Source organism: Solanum tuberosum, unplaced genomic scaffold (assembly GCF_000226075.1).
Source record: "Solanum tuberosum cultivar DM 1-3 516 R44 unplaced genomic scaffold, SolTub_3.0 scf00425, whole genome shotgun sequence".
NCBI classification, from domain to species: Eukaryota; Viridiplantae; Streptophyta; class Magnoliopsida; order Solanales; family Solanaceae; genus Solanum; species Solanum tuberosum.
Window position 1 is genome coordinate 184,548 of NW_006239347.1, and position 12,609 is coordinate 197,156.

Sequence of the window (12,609 nt, forward strand, 5' to 3'; positions counted from 1 at the left end):
AGTGGGGCGTGGGGGTTGGGGTGGTGGTTTATTTAAGTAGATTTAAAGTGAGGCAAATCTTGGCCATATTGAATGGACGGCTAGATGTGTTTCACTCCCTCTAAGTGATGGATGAAGACTTTTGGGAGTTTGTGGAGAAAAATTACTCAAAGTTGAGCCCAAATGAATCATCAAAATGAGTTGGGCCTAAATGTTTTGTTGAGTTTGGACATGGATTTTGCGCTTGGGAAGGGGCTAGGGTTAGGTTAAGAGAAGAAAATTTGGGCTTAGGGTTTCAAACTTAGCTCAAGTCTTAAGTTGTCATTTTGAGCCTCATGGAGTTTTGAAATTGTAATGTTTTGATTTCTTGATGATGGTTAGTTGAATGCTAAAATATCTCTAAGTCTATAGATAAAAAGTTGTGAGTCCAGTTCTTACTGTTGATGTAGATGTTGCTTAATGACCTCCGGTGCAACGTCTAGGGGTGCAAGGAAACTATGGAACTAGTTAGTAGATGTTGAGACGATCGTTTGCTTACTTCTTTCTTGAAATTGAATTTCTTTCAATATGTTGTCTATCGTTATCAACTTTCTCTCTTATCATTTATAAAAGGATTCGACCATGATCCCATGCAAAGTTCTTTTGCCCAAATCCATGATCAAAATTTCAAAGTATTTTTCACTAGACGATGACTCTCTAATAATATTAGTTCACTAATATGATTATAATTTTGTTAGTTTCTCATTTAATTAATCATGTGTATCTAATAATTGATATATGAATAGGGAACTTTCAAGGAAATTGTTTCATACAACTCCATGTTCAACTTATATATATATACCTTGGAGAGAATCAACAACAACCCATCTCAGTAGGGCCGGCTCTTGCCTTTCTAAAATAAGGCTTATGCCTTAGCGCCCAAATTTTGGGGGCCCTAATTATTATCAAGAATAAATTATGTGTTAAATTTTTATAATTTTTTTTGATTAATTATGATTTAAAAATATGTTATTTTACCCACTTTAACATCTTTTATACTTTGTTAAAAATAAGAATTAATAGTGAAAAGTGCTGAACAAAAGTGAATTACAAATTCTTTTTTATTTCTTTTAAATTTTAGTTTCAAACATTACAACAAGCATATTAAAATGGTGTATACCAAGACATCAACATCTTGAATCAAATTCTATGGTTCTAACTCTTATCTTTATTTAATATTTATCAACTTATTACTTATAAAATTATGTTAACAATTCATATAATAATTGCCTAACTAGAAAGGATGTTTTTCAATGTTGAGTTGATAAAATCTTACCTAAAATCAATAATTGAAAAAATAATATTAATTACTAATAATTTTCATCTAAATAGTGTAAGAAAAATAAACTTTGAATAAATATGTATTCGAAGTTTGTTTATATTTTAGGTCTCAAATTGAAATTTCGCTTTAGGCCCCAATTACGTTGAGCCGCCCCTGGCTTTCAACAAAGTCATAAATTATTTATGAGTAAGAATCATTCTATTAAGTTTTTAAATTATACGTTTTTTACTTTAATTTTTGTTATATTATTTATTTATTTATTTTGAGTCAATTTGACGAATCTTTGAAATTAAATTAAATAAATTCATGAAGTAACTAACAATTTCATATAAGTATATTCTTAATTTGTGCTTATAGGGATGAAGAAGAAAGCCGAAGAAAATATGAAAGTAGAGAAAATTGTGAATTTCAGAAGAAGATGACGGAGAAAGAGAATTTGATAAAGAAATCATTTTTTTATATGACTATAGTTGTACATACATAATTCATTAGGCGAAATTATGATTAGTTCTTGTGAATTTTTATTATGATAATTTTTTGCAGCATCCTAAAATGAATATTATATACTTGAAGTTACTGTTTATTTGCATGCTGAAGTGCATTCCTAAATTCGACATTACTTTTTTGTTTCCTCCTCTTTTTTGGTTTCTCCCTATTTCTATGTAACTAATGCATTAAGAATTAAATAAGAAAATACAAGAATTAGTTCCTCAATTATCACTATTAATAACTTATCATTATTCCTATTTCCTCACCATAGACAAGGTGATATGACACTTCTCTTTACCAAATATCTTATTTATTTATTTTTTGATAAATTTCACTATATTTTAATTTATTATTATTATTTTAAAAAGTGTAAATTACTACTCTCTTCATTCATTTATATTATTTATTGTAAAAACTTAAATGTGTCAAAATTTATTATTCCACTTATTCTTATTCTTTGTTGTAAATTTAAAGACCTAAATAATTATCACCCCAACCTTTCATTTCTCCATAAAAAATGAAAAATCTATATATATCTATATATAATATAAAACAAGATATTAAAAAGTGATTTGATACCGCTCTTTGGCCAAGGATCCTATTTATTTTATTTTTTCTCATTTTTGTTGTTGTTGTGATTTCCACAATATTTCTATTTATTGTTACTATTAAAAAATGTGTAAATTACTACTCCCTTCATTAATTTCTATTATTTATTGTAAGAATTTAAATATCTCAAACTTTACTGCTCTACTTATTTCTATTATTTATTGTAAATTTAAAGACATAAATATTTATCACTCAAATATTTCATTTTCTCCCAAAAGAATGAAAATTTATTAAATTAGAGTAGTCTAATGAAATATCTTTTCAAATAGCTTGAAAAAAAACCCCATCCCCTTAACTCTCTTAATTATGAGATTTCTCTTTTTATCTTAATTTTAAAAAATGTAAAAAATATTTACATAATTAGTCAATTAAAAAATAAGATAATTACTAACTAAATATTTTTTTTAAAAAAAGAGAAGTTGTAAATCTCCAAAAAGAATTCTCAACATTCATTTATATTTATTACATTTCATTATGAACCATGATTAAAGTTAGAATTAAGAAAATATTGCACTAGGGGAAAAAAACATTTTTTTTCAACTCTTTTTCCCTATTTTTCCTTTTTATTTTATTTAATTTATAAGAATAAAAGTCACAATTATTATCATTTATTATCCTAACTTTTCATATTCTTTACTAAAAATAAAAACTGATCTACCTATTGATTTATGAGATCATTGGTATTCACTTTTAACTTCTTCATATTTATGTAGTGTTTGGATTACAAAATTTATTTAGTTTCTATATAAAATTGATATTTTAGCTCTCTTGTGTATTTATTATTTTTAATGCAATTTTTGTTTTTACAAAATGTTAATTAATTAGTAGATGTGTGAATTGAATATAACTTCTACTTCCTTTCTTGAATTTAGAATTACACTTTCTATTCTTTTCATATGAAAGTTTTGTGTGGATATATAAATAGTTTAGGCTATTGATTTTATTAATTGCACTAATTGGTATGCTCATATTTAAAGTAATAATTGTGAAAAAGTTAAATTACATGAAATCTAAATTTAAATGGTTAAATAAATTTATAAGCATAAATAGTATTATATAAAGAAAGTTATTAGTAAAATCGCATAAATAATTTAAAACACCAATAAATGAGATACCGACATATTTAAAATTGGCACATAAAAATATGTCTTTGTATTGCTCAAGACAAAATTATAATTCTCTTTTTTTTCATGAAACTAATTTAATTTTATTGTTTTTGTTATTTTATATATATATAGATTTTGGTATGAAAATTTCTTAATTTCCTTTACATCAACCAAGTATAGAAAAATATGACCGCGCGAAGCGCGATTTGGTTAACTAGTTTCTAAATATCCAACAATGAAAAAGAGTGGGGGATAAGTTAGGTCAAATCCTAAGAGCAAAGATTAGTGGCGAAATAAAAAAAATTGTTACGTTTAAATTTAATATAAATTTATAATTAAATATGATTTTTTGACTTTTATATACATTATAATTTTCTATACGTGCAGTATAATTTTTGAAAAACGGTATACAACTAACCACCCTTCATTCTACCTAGCTACAACACTGTCTAAGATCAAAGGCATAACAAATTTCAGTGTTTCAAATGAGGCATATATGTATTCTCAACCTCATATCTGATATTTCTACGGAGAATATGAGTATTATTGCATTTACTATACTTTTCGATAGTGTTTAAGGGGTGCGGTTATAACAACCTTTAAAAACAACAAATTTTGAACAAAAACAGTTATTAAATATGTAGCTGTTACTATTGAAATTATACCAAAAAACAAATATATATAACACTCTAAAAACAAATAAAATATCGACAATGAATACGATTAAAATTCCATTTTTGTAAAAAATATTTGAGAAATATAAAAGTTGTGCAGAAAATGCGAGGATAAGAAAACTAGGTGTGTACATCCTCATATTTACATATATTTTAAAAGTATTTATTAGATATTAGAAAAGGCTGATCATTTCATGGATTTAGTAAGATTATTTTCATAATCTTTTCACCTCCTAACTTTAACTGTAATCTAAATAGTTATAAAATGATCATATTCATATCCACTTACGACGGGGTAAAGACTGTCAGCTTTTTTTGCAACAACAAATTTGATTGCTGGAAATATTTCAGATAGCTTCACACTGTACTTTTCAGGATCACCAACAGTATCCACATAGACCTGAAAGGGATTCATTAATGCATTGCTTCTGAAAATGTCTAAAATAACTAGTGGAATAAATTATATAATTGATCTGTACTCCCTTCGTCCCAATTTAATTGATCTGTACTCCATCTGTCCCAATTTATGTGACTTACTTTCCTTTTTGTTTTGTCCCAAAAAGAATGACACGTTTCTATATTAAGTAACAATTTAACTATAAAATGTTTATTTTACCCTTAATGAAATGATTTACAGCCAGACAAATTTCTATCATTCATTCCGGACCACATTTTAAAAGTATTCCTTTCTTTTTAAACTTCGTGCCGAGTCAAACTATCTCACATAAAATGGGACAGAGGATAGTTATTAAGAAATATGTAAGGGTGTATTGATCTATTGCAATTATTGACATTTCAATATAGCTAATTTATTTTATAACGTTTACCCATAATTTGAAATCTAAACGTATGCCTCCATATTTATATGAGGTTTATCCAGCTTCAATTACCTTTTTCTAATTCCTATAACTTTCTATTATCATCACACTAAAAAGAGAAGAATTTAAAAGGTTGCATTCAATGTTTTATTTAATAGCATTAAGATGAGACAAAACGAGATCATTGATTGGTGAAGATGAGAGCATAAGGACTCAAGGAATCAACGTTTTTCATTATGTTAGGTAACATAGTACAAAATTTTAGCATCATCATAAAATCTTTGTGTATATACGTTGTTGTAAAATAGCTGATAAGTCTCAAGAGATCTTGAAATAGTTGAGTTATAACCAATTGTGTATCTATGAGGTAATCATTGATAGACTAAATGGACTCTATAACTTAGTTTTTTACTCTTTTTGTATGTTTTGAGTTTTAGTTCATACCAGAATATATTATACCAAATTTATCATTTACAATGTTAGATAAATTTTATGGGATAAACGTGTGAAACACGTTTTCAGAACTAGTATAACATAATCATAGGTGGAGATATTTAAGGAATTTTTCTGATTAATTTTCATTATATAGATTTCTTTATATACCTACAAATAACTTTTATTCTTAAAATAATACTACAAGGAAATGGATCCATTGGCTATGTATTGTACATGGTATCAAAGCTAGGTCGGTTCACACACTACAAGAAATGTGTTTTTTAGTGACAACGTTTTGTAGCGACATACATAGTTGCCACAAAATGTATGGTTTTTGTGGCGACACAAGATGGTTGCCACAAAACATGATAGTTTTAGTGGCGAAATATATTATCGCCACTAAAAAGTATCATTTAGTGGCGACTTTCCTTAGACCGCCACAATATGTGTCTACAAAAATATGATTGAAAAAGTATTTGGTGCGACTAAAAAGCAGTCGCCACAAAAACATTATTGTGGCGACAAGGTTGCCACTAAAACAAGATCTTTTGTGGCAACTTTCAAGTTGTCCCTAATTCTTTTGTTTTGATATTTTTTTAAAATTATTTTGTGTGTGAATTCAAACTTTAGTTAATTATTATAATGATGTATATGTATATTTTGTATTTATATTATTGTTAAATTTTTAAATTAAATTTATACTTTAAATTACTTATTTAAACCAGTAATCATGTAGTGAAAAGTATGATGATTATATATAGTCATTTAAATAAGTATTTTGAGTAATTTTATATATCTAATTATACTGATAATAAATAAGTACTTATTTATTGATGTTTTTTGTGCACTACAAAAATAATTAATTTTAAAGATATTTTATTATTTTGTCATTTAGAGCGAATATACCTTGATATATATTATGTATATATATTATATAGTTTGTGAGTATTAGTTTGGTCTATATAAATTAATCATAATTTTTATGTATATTTATTGGTTTGGAAAACAATTTATGTCAAAAACTAATGTTTAGTTAAGTATGCATTTCATTTTGTTAGATTAAAGTCATTTACAGTTTATTCACCAAAATTAGTCTATTATTTCAAATAAATATCTTACTATGTTACTCTGTGTAATTTATATCAAATGAATTATTGGGGCATAACATAACGATTATGAAAATATTTTAGGATGTAAATTAAAGACTACTTTCAACTACTATCCTTTTGATTAATTTCAAATTAGTCTCTTAAAAAATATGAAGTAGTTAAGAACCTCAGTAAATGAATGATAAATAACAAAAAAAATTCCAACAATTTTCTTAAACATTGAAAAATAAATCAAAAATTCACTTATTTTAAATTATGAAAAATTCTCTATAATTCACTTAATATGAAAACAAATACTTAATAATTAGAAACCTTAATTGATTTTTTAATTATTGACTCTTCTTGATTTTTAATTCAATCCAATTTTTATTTGGCTACATTTTTTATATCTGGGTTAGATTTGTATTGGAATATGCTACAACATATTTTAATCTCATTTACGGCCAATATTTACTCGAGTTTCTCTTTTAATAAAATAATCCCAAAACCCCAATTCCCCTACTCATATTTTCTTCCCAACACAGCCGCATAAAAACGAGCCCTAGCTCGACGATGATTGATGAGGCTTCGTTAGAAGAGATTGATCGACGAATCCTTAGCTATCATTCGCTCCAACAAGGGTTCAATTCTAATGGTAAACTCCTAACCTCACCGTTTTTAGATTCCAGATATTTTCATATAATACGAATTTCTAGCCCTTCCTCCGTCCTACTTTGGTTCACAATCTGAGTTTCTAGCACTACCTTTGTTTAGTTTCTTAATTTTGTTATAGATATAAAAGTAATGTTTGTTCTTTGGCATTGATTTTTCTTTTGTTAGTCTTTAGCGTTTTTAGTCTTGTTTCCATTAGCAATAATTCTCTTTTTTTTAAAAATTTTTTTTTTTAGTAAATCCTCACTCTTTTAGCTTTCTTTTTATAATTTTTATATATTATGGAGTAAAATGTCTGTAGATTCTTTATGTATCTAATGTACAGTTATAAACTAAATGCCTATTTGTTTTCTTTGTTTAATTTCAGCATGTCGTTTTTGATAAGCATCACTCCCTTTCCCCTTTGTGGCTTACTTTGAATCTAGTGGCTTTAATCCCTTCGTGCCTGCTCGTATCTAGATTCTTAGATTTATTTTATTTCGAAGGGATGAAGTGTTTGGTAGCAAGGTCTGTTTGTATGCTACATACTCTGCTCAGTCTTCTTCCTTAGTCTTATTTGAGAAATTATGTGGTCACATGTTAAGCCGAGTGTGCAATTTTATTTTATTTTTATCAGTGTGATTGCTTGTTTACAATCAGGATCTAAATTGGTTTCCATCCTTCCAAATTTATAACCTAATTCATCAGGGTGCCTTATCTTCAACCATGATTCCCTGCATCCCTTCTTAGGTTTTCATATTATAGAAGTTTCTGCTCGCCGTTATTGGCATACTTGCTCTTTGTAAAGTGAAAACATACAGCCAGCTAGCGACACCACTTACATACTATCTCTTATGTCTCATCTTCTCCGTTTGCAGTCATCAAACATTATTATACCAACAATCTTCAACAACTAAACATGAGCATAATAAGACATTGGGGAATGGAAGTGCAAGAGTCTTGGTACAATATAAGGGAATGCAAGTCCAAGAGTTGTCTGGTAATTGCATTTTCTCCCTATTCTCAATGACTTGGGTAATATCTCTATTCTATTGTTATGTTTGTCTTGTTCTAGCTAGCTACGAAAATGTACCATGTTTTATGTCAGGGATTATGTGAAGAAGAGATGATTCATTAGTCTTTAAAATAATTAAGGATAATGCTGATTTCGAGCAAATTAAGAAGTCCTGTTAAATTAGATATCTCTATGACAACAAATTAATGCAAGACGTTTGGAAAAAGCTCGTTGTCCTCTCAGTAAATTTTTCATGCCTAGTTTTATTTCCAGTTGTGGTGCACACTGCCTTGTTGATATTCTTTTAAAACAGAAACAGATATATTTTTAAAAAAAAAACAGTTGGTGATATTCTTTTGCTACTAAGTGAAAACACCAAGATATTGTATAGGAAGGTTGCCTCTAGAGAAACCTAAAATAGACAAGATTTGTTGTTGCACATCATCAGATAATGTGATCCGTATAGCATTTTCGTGTGAGTTTTTTCATTGCCCCTTTTCCTTTACTACCTCCTTGGTTTGACTGAGTCATATCCTTTCGAGATTAATTTTTTCACATCATCAGATAATGTGATATGTATAGTATCTCTTGCACATCATGAGATGATGCAATCTGTAATCATTGTTGGCATATTTGTTTGACTTTTTTGAGCTAGTTTTATTTTAGGTGGTATTTTTATTTAATATGGCTTCGAGGAGCTATATTAATAGCAATAAGAAGTGGAGTTAGGAGTAAAGATAGTTTTTGAGGAGTAATATATGTCATATTGTTTGTGATATTGGTAACCTTATGTTGTTCCGTCATTGAAAGAATGCCATCACTCTTTTAACTAACATGAGATACTTCCTAGTTGTCTCGCCATTCATGATATGAGAAACACTATTTGTGCAGATTAAGATGGAATTTGGTAATGCACTTCAGCTTATTGGTGTTACTATGGTTGGCATTGTTGGGTACTCTATGGTTGGCAGAATGTCATCGGTACATTCATCTCAAAATTTTTTTTGACTTGCAACAATGACTTTAAAATATCGAATATAATCATTTTCTATAGTGCATTATAACATTTAGTAATTGAATATTTTTCATAAAAAAAGCATGTAAACATCTTGCGCATACCAAGCTTGTATATCATTTTTTAGAGAGTTAACCTTCTTCCAATACCATCTTGAATCTAATGGAGGAGTGTGGTCTCATATATTCAAGTTATTTTTCATATATACTCCATGAACCCATTTCACCCAAAGAATATCCCAATTGTCATCTTAATGTACTGATCTGTCGCATCTAGATAGTTCATCTTAATATAACATTCAACAACAACAAGTAGTGCTTGCCTAATGTTGTCAGGACGAAGCTAGATACACAACAAGCACATTATGATAAAATAATCTTCTCAAGCTGAAGAAGTAATTAATAAGAATCTTAAATGGGAGAACAAAAGAAATTGCCTTAGTTATTGTGTTAATCTGCTACTTTTAGTGGTTTAGGAATAAGAGAATACTTTATATTAGCACTTCCTTACTTACATGATCTATTATTCCCACATACTATACAAATAAAAAGTTACATCACATGAATTTTTAATATTATTTTGAACTATATATGGTTGCTTGTTCTTTTTCATATGCATTGAGGAAGTTTGTTCTTGTTTTCAATTTCCTCTGTCAATGGGTTTAGCATACATACTACATATGCCATGAAGCTTGATTTTTACCCCCCACTAATAGTTAAGACTTCAACCTTTTGCCGAGTTCTTGGTCTAGCTATATCTTTTTGACATGATTGATGCAACATCTCAGTTGCAAGGCTATTTGAATTCTGAATATGCACTTTTTATTTGTTGATATCATTATGATGATTTTTTAAGTAATTCAATGTATTTTAGTAGCAGGGACAACAAGGTTCTTAAGAAATGAGATCGGTCAAGAAGGAGCTTGAGGCATGCCATGAAAGTTTTTTGATTGTATATATATTAGTACAATGCCACTGAAGTATTATGTCGTAAATATGTCATTGACATTTTAGTAGTGGAAGTATTTATAATATTTGGTCGGAGAATGATTTTATAGTTTAAATACTATTTGATGTTTTTAAAGTTATATATTATAAATTTTATAGAATTTGATTGCATTTAAATTTACTATCATTGTTCTCATCATTTATAGCGGTTGAATACACACAATATAATGCTGGGCAAAAAAAACAAAATTTGATTTATTTACTAAATTTAAATTTAATTCAAAGCTGAAATGATACCTGCTACTTTGTAGCGACAATTGTCGTTGTTAAAGTTGTTCTTTAGGAGCGAGTTGAATGTTGCCACATATGGTATTGTAGTTTTTGTGGCGACTTGTGTCGCTGCCAAAAGTACTTTTTAAGCAACAAGATAAATGTCGCCACTGATAGATAGTACATGTATTGTAGCGACAAGAATCGCTACTCATACGTTTTAGCAACAATATAAAACTTGCCACTATTTAGATATGGCTTTTGCGGCGACTATGTCGCCACTTAAACCGTTATTTTAGTGGCGACCTAACTAAAATGTTTGTTGTAAAATTATTATTTGTGGCATAATTGTTCACCTTTAGCGGCAACAAATGTCGTCACAAAAACCTTTTATTGTGGCGACTCCATGTTGTCGTCACAAATAACCTTTAGTTATGGAACTACTAGCTACGGCACAATTGTCGCTGCTATATGTGTTTAGTGGCGACTTTTGGGGTATTTGCGGCGACATCTATCGCCACAAAAACACAGAATTCTTGTAGTGACATTTAGGCTCCCGATCCACTCTCTAGTTGGACCTGAGCATAAAGGGGTGTTAGAGTGGCTAAAATCCAACATTAGTTGGAAATGAACTGGTGGTTTGTTTATATGGACTTGGACAATCCTCCCCCCATTAGCTAGCTTTTGGGCTAAGTTAGACCTATGTGTCCTATCTTTACACTTGTATTAGTCGGCGAGGATCAATTTTTATATTAGAAAATGTAAAACCTCGGATGTTTACAATTGTTTTTTTTTATTTCAAGGACTTACAAGCCTAAATTTGAATGTTTTATATTAATACTGCTCACGTTTGGGAACGTCGATTTCAATAAAAAATTGATATAATTATATTTTTGTCTCTTTTTTAAAATGTCTTATATTTTTATGAAAAAATTATTTAATTACGATATATGTGTTTATATTTGTTTTTTATAAGAGTTTATAGTTTATTAATATTTCAATGGAGATAAAGAGACTAGTAATATTGAAGAATTATTATTATATGAAGTAGGCTTTATTCGAAATAATTTTCTACTAATTATGGTATATTCAAAAAGTAATTCATATTTTACCACAAATCTACGCAATACCCATACATATACATATACATACACACACAATTATATATATATATATATATATACTATTCCGGAAATGTCAACTCCATTTCCACGTGAAAGTAGATGGAGTGGACTGTCACGATTCGAGCCTACACCCTGGACGTGTGCGGCACTCAAGAACCATTGTTTCTCCCCAAGCGAACCCTCATCCTGGCTAACTACAATCGGAAGACTAACTTGAGCATACATAAGCATCAAATTGAAAGAAACATTTAAAAATGGTTTACTGAATCTCAAAACTTCGCTCAATATACTGAGTATGAAACATAAGTTTTAAATAAAATATCTAAAACTAAAAGACTCTCAAAAACAGTCTGTCTATGAAGCCTCTACTATTAAGGAAGGATGTCGGGACAAGATCCACGACACCTCAAAACTACTAACTAGAAAGTAACTGTGAAGTCCTCTGGAATACAAAGAGGCTCACCAAAGCTAAAAGGAGTGTAGAGTGATCTCAACGAAGCGCTTGTTGATAATCATGAACACCTATAGCTACATCATAAAAGGATGCAGGTCTAATGACATCAGTACATGTAATGTACAAGTATGTAATATGGCTGAGTAAACAAATAAATGAATTGAATGACTAAAAGAAACTCAACTGAATCAATACATGAACTGAAAACCATTTAAGCTTTACAATAAAATATACAATGAAAGCAACATGAAAATAATATACTTTACTTGTGGGAAGTTTCTCTAACCGGCAACCATTACTATGAGCCTAGAAATGATACAACGTCCAGCCATACGTTGCAAGGGCCCATCCTATACCTTGTTGGGGGTATAGGATGATATCGTGACTATGAATCCAACTATATGCCTTCTCAGAGGCGGTGAGGAGTCGCATGAAGAATCAATGCTATCCTATCCTACACTGGCTACGTAGTTTTATGGTACTTCTGAGTTATAAAAGACTCTAACCCAACTCGGTGCTCGATAATTCTCCCAAAATAATTAATATAACTTTGTGCTAAATTCACTCATTACAAAGAATGGACTTCTTACATTAATTGAAATACTTTTCAAAAC

At 29.1% G+C, this 12,609-nt stretch overlaps 1 long non-coding RNA gene across 2 annotated transcripts; it reads left to right on the forward strand.

Annotated features, from left to right (window-relative positions):
* The first annotated feature begins 7,003 nt into the window (after positions 1–7,003).
* Positions 7,004–10,287, forward strand: LOC102595960 (uncharacterized). 2 transcript variants are annotated; one of them, XR_368548.2, is made up of 3 exons: positions 7,004–7,174; positions 8,049–8,170; positions 10,074–10,287. It is a non-coding gene; the product is annotated as an uncharacterized lncRNA (long non-coding RNA). The 2 variants fall into 2 exon arrangements; XR_368549.2 differs by having other exon boundaries at positions 10,077–10,287.
* Positions 10,288–12,609: the final 2,322 nt, after the last annotated feature.